This window comes from Leopardus geoffroyi, chromosome B3 (genome assembly GCF_018350155.1).
Source record: "Leopardus geoffroyi isolate Oge1 chromosome B3, O.geoffroyi_Oge1_pat1.0, whole genome shotgun sequence".
NCBI lineage: Eukaryota > Metazoa > Chordata > Mammalia > Carnivora > Felidae > Leopardus > Leopardus geoffroyi.
Genome location: NC_059337.1, coordinates 88,556,523 through 88,565,086, shown reverse-complemented (window position 1 = coordinate 88,565,086; position 8,564 = coordinate 88,556,523). Strand labels below are relative to the sequence as shown.

The 8,564-nt window shown below is 37.5% G+C and overlaps 1 pseudogene; it reads left to right on the top strand.

Moving 5' to 3' along the window:
- The first annotated feature begins 5,474 nt into the window (after positions 1-5,474).
- Positions 5,475-6,654, top strand: LOC123583599 (annotated as a pseudogene).
- The last annotated feature ends 1,910 nt before the right edge of the window (positions 6,655-8,564 follow it).

Genomic DNA, 8,564 nt, shown 5'->3' with positions numbered 1-8,564 from the left:
ATTAAAAGGTCCACTGGGGGTTATGGGAGGAGGAATGGGCTAAATGAGTAAGGGGCATTAAGGAATCTACTCCTGAAATCATTGTTGCTCTATATACTAACTTGCATGTAAATTTTAAAAATAAATTAAATACAAAAACTTTAAAAGTCCATATGAGGTCTAGAGAATAAGAACAAGTACCCTCAGTATATTAGAAATAACAATGAAGCCCTAAAAGACAGAAAGCAGGTGGAGTTGGAAGTATGAAGAAAAGCATGGTCCCAACACACACACACACACACACACACACACACACACGTGCGCACACGCGCACACACACACACACACACAACCAGAAGCTGAAACAAGATGAAAAGATGCCAAGTGTACTCCAAACTCTGTAATGGCAAGCACTGATGGCAGAGAACAGCCTGGAAACTACTCGAGTTACTGTTAGAAGAACCACATTTAGTGTACCCACATAGGTCAGCAACTCTGGGGCAGGTTGCTCTATCACGGTCACAAATCTTTCCTTTCTCTGCATTCACACCCCTGCAATGTGATATTCAAACTCCTTCCATCAAGAAGTGAACTCTATTTCACTCCTTGAATCTGGGCTCGCCATCTGACTTGCTTTGGCCAATGGAACGTTAGCAAATATGATGGAGACAAGGCTTGAAAGTCTTTTTCTCTTATTGTACTTAGAACTGAGAAAACCATATTTCTTTAGCATGGCTTGCTAAAGAAATAAAAAGTGGCTTCATGGAGGAGAACCAAGGAGTTCAACCAACTGCCAGACATGTAAGTGAGACCATCTGAGACCAGCCAGCCTCCGACCAACCCACCAACTGACAGCAGAACACCAGAATCACAGAACTATCTACTGGCCACAGATGCACAAACAAGAACAGCAGAGAAAAAAACAGAGCCAGCCCAGTTGAGCTACCTAGCCCACCCACAAAATTGTCAACTAAGTAACTGTGCAATTATATCAAGTTGCTACATTTTAGAAAGGTTTCTGGTGTTGCTACAACCATAGATAACTGACACAAACTCCCCTTCTACTATTTCACCATGCAACACACAGCAAAATCATCTGTCTCTGGCAAGAATAGTTAATGAGAATGCAAATCTTGCCAAACAAAGTCAAGGTAACTGGCAGCTGGTAACATCAATGAAAAACAGAATATTACAGTCAGAATAATGGCCACTGGCTCACCCTTCCCCACAATAAATGAAGCAAGCTGTGGTAAACAGAAGCAGCATTTACTGGGTGTCCACAAGGACTCTTAAATACAAAAAGATGAGCACACAACCAAGAATCCTCAAAATATTAACAACACAATAAAAGAGATGCACTAAAGAACAGAAGAAATATGAGCACATGAACTCAGTAAGAATAAATATTAGAGGGAACATAAAGTAAATTTAAAAGAAATTTAATTAATAATTTTAATGAAATAAGAAAAGACACAATATCCATGAAACAAGATCAGGCTATGAAACAGAACCAATTACAGATCTTGCAAATGAAAAATAATGATTGTCAAAATAAATACTCAATAGATGAGCTGCAGACAGCAGCTATACTTGTGGTGAGCATAGCATAATGTATAGAGTTGTTAAATCACTGTGTTGTATACCTGAAACGAATGTTACATTGTGTGTCAACTATACTTCAACAAAAACAAAAGAAGCAAACAAACAAACAAAAAAAATAGACGGGCTGGGAAAAAATGAATCAACACAACCAAAAATTAATGATTCCAAAATATCACAAAAGGAGCAAAAAGATGAAATGTATAAAATTTTTTAATTAGATAATACTAGTATATCGATGTTAAAACCCTTATTTTAATTCATTGTAATATGATTATAAAAGAGAATATCCTTGCTCTTAGGAAACTCACTCTAAAGTGTTTAGGGGTAATACAGAACCAACTCTAACTTAGTCTCAAATGTTCCCCACCAAAAATCATACACATATAAAGAGAGAGAGAATGGTAAAGTAAATGTGGTGAGAGGGTAACAGTTTCTAAATCTGGTTGGAGGATATGCAGCAGTTCCTTGTACTGTTCTTACAATGTTCCTATAAGTTTGAAATTATTTACAAATAAATGATATAAAAATTGTAAACTACATGGAGGAAAACTCCAGAAGATCCAGCCTTCATGTACCAAAGTTCCATAAGAAATGACCAGAAAGAAAGGAACCAAGAAAAAAATCAAGAAAATAATGGAAGACACACTCTTATAGCTGAAAAAAAAATCCTGACCTTAAAACTGAAGGACCAAAGAGGATGAATGAAAAAGGTCTCACACCTGGATACATTTTTATATAAGTTTAAACCACATTTATGTATAATTTAAGGATAAAGTCAAAAAGGTAAAAGGAAAGATGGGGCAGGGGGATTATTCACTGAAAAAAAGAATCGGGCTGGTATCACATGTCACATCAACTCTAGATTCAACAAGATACTAGATAAATATCTTCAAAGTTCTAAGTGAAAATTATTTTGAAACTGAAATTTTCTTCAGGCAAAATATTATTCAAATATGAAGGCAAAGTTAAATTTATTTTCAGATTATCAAGGATAAAGAAATGTTATCTCCTATAAGCCCTCCATAAACATATGTGGTATAGCAAAACAACACATTGTACACCTTAAATAGATATATTTTACTGTAACAATGTTATAAGTGGATTGTTGATAAATGGACCAGGGTTATGTATGAAGGGAACATTAGAGGAACCAGCGTGATGGGAATACAAGACATCTTTGTATTTTCTTTGGAAATCTTCTGTAAACTTAAAACTATTTGAAATAAAAAGTTTAAACCATTAAATAAATACATAAATATACATAACTTTTATTTATCAATTATACCTTAGTAAAGCTGGGGTTGGGGGTCAATATGTGAATGTCAGAAAAACAAAAAGAATCTAAGAAATGGCAAAAAAAAAATAGATCAGCAATGAAATCAATAAAATATTAACTAAATAAATTTTAATGTTAAATAATAAATGGCCTGAAACTATTATCTCAGATGATCTCAGCATGGGAGGGAGATACCAGGAGGAGGAGGAGGTAGATAAAACAAAGAGTATTCCCTGCTTTCTTCAGAAAGCATATATTTGCTGGTTTATTTTATATGCTGGTAAAAAAAAATGTATGTTTAAGTGTATGCCTTAAAAAGTAAAAATTAACCTCTAGAGTCCAGAGGAATAGAATATAATTTCTTAACCATAAGAGGAGAAAAACAGAACACAAATATCTTGATCAAAACAAGAGCTGAAAATTGGGAAGATTAAAAAAAATAAATAATTTGGACTATGTAAAACATACATTACAAAGTAACATGGCAAGAATGATCCCAAACATATTAACAATGACAATACATGGCAAACTAGGTAAATTACTCTATTAAAAGTGGAAAGTCAGGGCGCCTGGGTGGCTCAGTCGGTTAACTGTCCACCTCTGGCTCAGGTCATGATCTTGTGGTTTGTGGTTTCAAGTCCTGTACAGGGCTCTGTGCTGATAGCTCAGAGTCTGGAGCCTGCTTTGGATTCATTGTCTCCCTCTCTCTCTGCCCCTCCCCTGCTCATACTCTGTCTCTCTCTCAAAAATAAATAAACATCAAAAGTAGAAAGTCATATTGCATTATTAAATCCAGCTATAAGTTGTCTGTCCCAGACACACGCCAAACCAAATGACTCCGAATAAAAATACATAGATGTTAAATGCTTTTAAAAATTAAAGTGTAGGGGTGCCTGGGTGGTTCGGTCGGTTAATCATCCGACTTCAGCTCAGGTCATGATCTCACAGTCCGTGAGTTCGAGCCCCGCGTCGGGCTCTGTGCTGACCGCTCAGAGCCTGGAGCCTGTTTCAGATTCTGTGTCTCCGTCTCTCTCTGCCCCTCCCCTGTTCATGCTCTGTCTCTCTCTGTCTCAAAAATAAATAAATGTTAAAATTTAAAAAAAAAAAAAGCATATTAAAAAAAATTAAAGTGTAATTCTAAAAAGAGATTATGGATTCATAAATATCCTAGAACCAGAAAGGATAACTACCCAAAGGGAAAAGAAAGGCTGCCAGATGCTCTGAACACAAACGTCACCTCCCTCCCAGCTTAAGCTGGCTCCACCACTGGCAAGGGGAAGCCAGGAAATTTTTATGGATAAGAATGGATTTTATTTAAAAAAAAGAAAAAGAAAAAGAAAAACAAGTGCAATCTTGCAGCTGCGTAATTGTGAAAATAGATCTGAATAAAAGATTCCAAAGGCAAAAAAAAAAAAAGTGTACCCAAAAACTAATATATCAATTATATCTCAATTAAAAAATTAATTAAAACATTTAAAAACAAAAGTAAAAAGTAATAGTAATCAGACATATTATAATTAAAGGTCAAAATATCAAGTGAGCAGTGTATTTAGGATGCTTCATGTGATATAGCACATAGTCAAGATATATCATGAAATTAGGTAAAGTCTTAAAATATATAAAATCTGATAGAAATGCAAAAATAAATCTATAATCACAGTAGGAAATTATAACATTCCTCTCTCAATTCATGACAAATAAAGTACACAAAAATAAGTAAGGATATAGAAATTTTGAATAAAAGAACTTTGTTTTGAACAAACAAGTTTTGAACAAATTGATATGCAGAAAAGGACTACAGCATGATCTGCTTACTAAGTCATGCTGACCAGAATCTTAACATTGATCTTAGAATTCAGATAATTCTTCTCCCAGTGTATTTCTGGCATTGAGGGCTGTTCCAAATCAATCAGTCATATCACTGTTGGACAAATATTATAAAGCTCCACAGTGTGAGGTCTTGATGATGGCACCTCCTGCAACTTAACAAGCACATTAGGAAAGAGGAAAGGCTTGGGTTTGAAGGAATGCAATAAAACAGCAGCAGATGGTAAAGCCATCGTTTGACACAGAAAATTGGGAAACCAATCCATTTAAAGTAGGAAGTATAGCACGTACCCTGTATTTATTACTGAGCTTAAAATGTATAACTATAAAATGGTATGACCTTTTAAAGTCGTGGGCTCATTGAAAGCTCTGACATTTGTAACACAGCATCTGTTACAAGCCATTCATTCTTCTTTTCCTTACTACTGCACGCACAAATAACTGTATTATCTTGCTCAGCAAATCTGATTTGGCCCAAAGGAGAGTGAGTTAAAGTGATAGCAATCCATTGTGCAAAATAATTTCTAAGGAAAAAGTCTGATTTGACCAGTGAAATCCTTGCAAGAAAGAAAAAAACTAAAAATAGAACTAGACACGTCAAAATTGCTAGTCTTTCTTCCTTGGCCTCAACAATTCACCTTCCACAATTGTCCTCTACAAAATTATGAGAGCGTCTGAGTCCTACCCAAACATCTCTTAAGAAAAAAGCAGAGCCTCTTCCACACGGTCACACTGAGCTAGTACCTGCGCCTGGAACTGGGCCACAACCTTAGGTGCGTCCACCGCCCACCGCCGCCTCTGGACCATGGACCCCCGCAAAGCGAGCAAGCTTCAGGCCTTCGTGAAAATGTGTAAGCAGGATCCGAGCGTTCTGCACACAGAGGAAATGCGCTTCCTACGGGAGTTGGTGGAGAACATGGCGGGGGGGCGTAAAATACCACCTGCTACTCATAAAACTAAATCAGAAGACGATATCAAGGAAGAAAAAACAGTAAGAAGACGGAGGAAAACATAAAGATAGACGAACCATCAAGTGAGGAAAGTGATCTAGAAATTGACAATGAAGGTGTGATTGAACCAGATACTGATGCTCCTCAAGAAATGGGAGATGGAAATGTAGAGATAACCGAGGAAATGATGGATCAGGCAAATGATAAAAAAAAAAAAAAAAAAAAGTGGCTGCCATTGATGCCCTAAATGATGGTGAACTACAAAAAGCCATTGACTTGTTCACGGATGCCATCAAGCTGAATCCTCGCTTGGCCATTCTGTATGCCAAGAGAGCCAGTGTCTTCATCAAATTACAGAAGCTAAATGCTGCCATCCGAGGCTGTGACAGAGCTATTGAAATAAATCCTGATTCAGTTCAGCCTTACAAGTGGCGAGGGAAACCACACTGACTTCTGGGCCATAGGGAAGAAGCAGCACATGATCTTGACTTTGCTTGTAAACTGGATTATGATGAAGATGCTAGTGCAATGTTGAAAGAAGTTCAACCGAGGGCCCAGAAAATTGCTGAACATCGGAGAAAGTATAAGCGAAAACATGAAGAGTGAGAGATCAAGAAAGAATAGAAAGGGTTGAGAAGGCTCAGGAAGAACATGAGAGAGCCCAGAGGGAGGAAGGAGCCAGAGACAATCAGGAGCTCAGTATGGCTCTTTTCCAGGTGGCTTTCCTGGGGGAATGCCTGGTAATTTTCCTAGAGGCATGCCTGGAATGGCGGGGGGAATGCCTGGAATGGCAGGAATGCCTGGGCTCAATGAAATTCTTAGTGACCCAGAGGTTCTCACAGCCATGCAGGATCCAGAAGTTATGGTGGCCTTCCAGGATGTGGCCCAGAACCCAGAAAATATGTCAAAATATCAGAGTGACCCAAAGGTTATGAATCTCATCAGTAAATTGTCAGCCAAATTTGGAGGTCAGGCATAATGCCCTTCTGACAAATAAAGCCCTTGCTGAAGGAAAAGCAACTTCGATCACCTACTGGAAGTCACAATAATACAAACCACTGTACCTTTGACCTCACGGAGAAAGCTGGGGTGCTGTGAAGATAATGCCTACCCCTCTGCCCCACATGCAACTGAGACATTTTACAGTGGTTTGCTTTTAGGGTTTTCATTCAGATGATGGTTTCCTATTAGAAATTATAAACTTTAAACACTTTTTAAACCTTAAAAATCTTTAAAAACATATTACAAGGGTGTGTTAATCCCTTAAAGAAAGGAGAGAGAAAGGCAGAGATGATGGTGACTCTAAAAGATTTCACACAAAACTATCAATTTATTCTACCAAATATTGTCCCCAAGATCATAAAAGAAACTTGTGTATCTGCATGCCAACAGCATGACTATTAAAACATTTGAGTGAGGTAAGAGTAGAAAATTTTTGGATTGAAAGGAAGACTCTCGGGGCGCCTGGGTGGCGCAGTCGGTTAAGCGTCCGACTTCAGCCAGGTCACGATCTCGCAGTCCGGGAGTTCGAGCCCCGCGTCAGGCTCTGGGCTGATGGCTCAGGGCCTGGAGCCTGTTTCTGATTCTGTGTCTCCCTCTCTCTCTGCCCCTCCCCCGTTCATGCTCTGTCTCTCTCTGTCCCAAAAATAAATAAACGTTGAAAAAAAAAAAAAAAAAAAAGAAAGGAAGACTCTCAAGCATTGACAAGTGATAACATACACCTACATTACCCCAGGATGCGTTTACGCTGATGGATATAGCACATCTTTGATAATCATTTATAAAGATTTGTTTTTAAATTATGCAACACAAGAGGTTACTGTATTAGTTTCCTGAGACTCCTATAATGAAATACCACAAATTGAATGGCTTAAACAACAGAAATTTGTGGTCTCAAAGTCTGGTGGCTGGAAGTTCAGTTCAAGATATCAATAGGGTTGTTGCCACCTGAAGCCTGTAAGGAAGAATGTGTTTCATGCCTGTCTCATAGCTTCTGGTGATTTCCTGGCAATCTTTGGTGTCCGTTGGCTTGTACCACATCACTCCAATGTCTGCCTTAATGCTCACATGATGTCACTGTGTGCATGTCTATCTGTATGTCTAAATTTTCCCTTTTCATAAGGATACCAGTCATATTGGATTAAAACCTACCATAACAACATCGTTCTAACTTAATTACCTCTGTAAATACACTATCTCCACATAAGGTCACAGTCAGAGGTAGTTGGGGCTAGGACTCCAATGTAGCTTTTTTGGGAATGACACAATTCAACCCATAAAAGTACCTTAAGGCAAGTAATAAATACACCTTTATGAGCATAATCATACAATGACTCTGACAGTGAGAAACAGCAGCAATCGGTAACTACTCATTAGTTTACTAATTCTAAAAGACCATTCTCTATAATCTGAACTTTTCCCTGCTTTCAGTGTATCCATAAATGAGGCACTAACATAAACATCCTATTTCTCCCTAGCCTCAAATACAGGTATCCTGCTTCTAATAAGTCTGGAAGAAAGATCCTACTCTTCCTTGGCCTTCTATTTACATATACACATGCATGCATACATACACACACATGCACAAGAATACTTGGCAGCCTATTATCTGAACACAAATAATCTCTTTTTAAAAAAAAATTTTAAGTATACAAAAATATGATGTTTGTGTTGCGTAGGGAAATAGTTGACTGGTCTTCCCCTAAAATAAACTGATACAGCAAAAGTGCAGGTCAGGATAAACTAAACATGAAATTAAATAAATTTCAAAACATGTCATTTCATAGTACAATAGAATAAGAGATCATTATTTATAGATAATAAATCCTATATCCTAAGCAATTATTTTGCTTTACAATGTTACTTCTAAAAATATGGTGAACTGTAAAGCTACTGGCTCTTCTTCTTTCACAGAGACACTGAGTTAACAA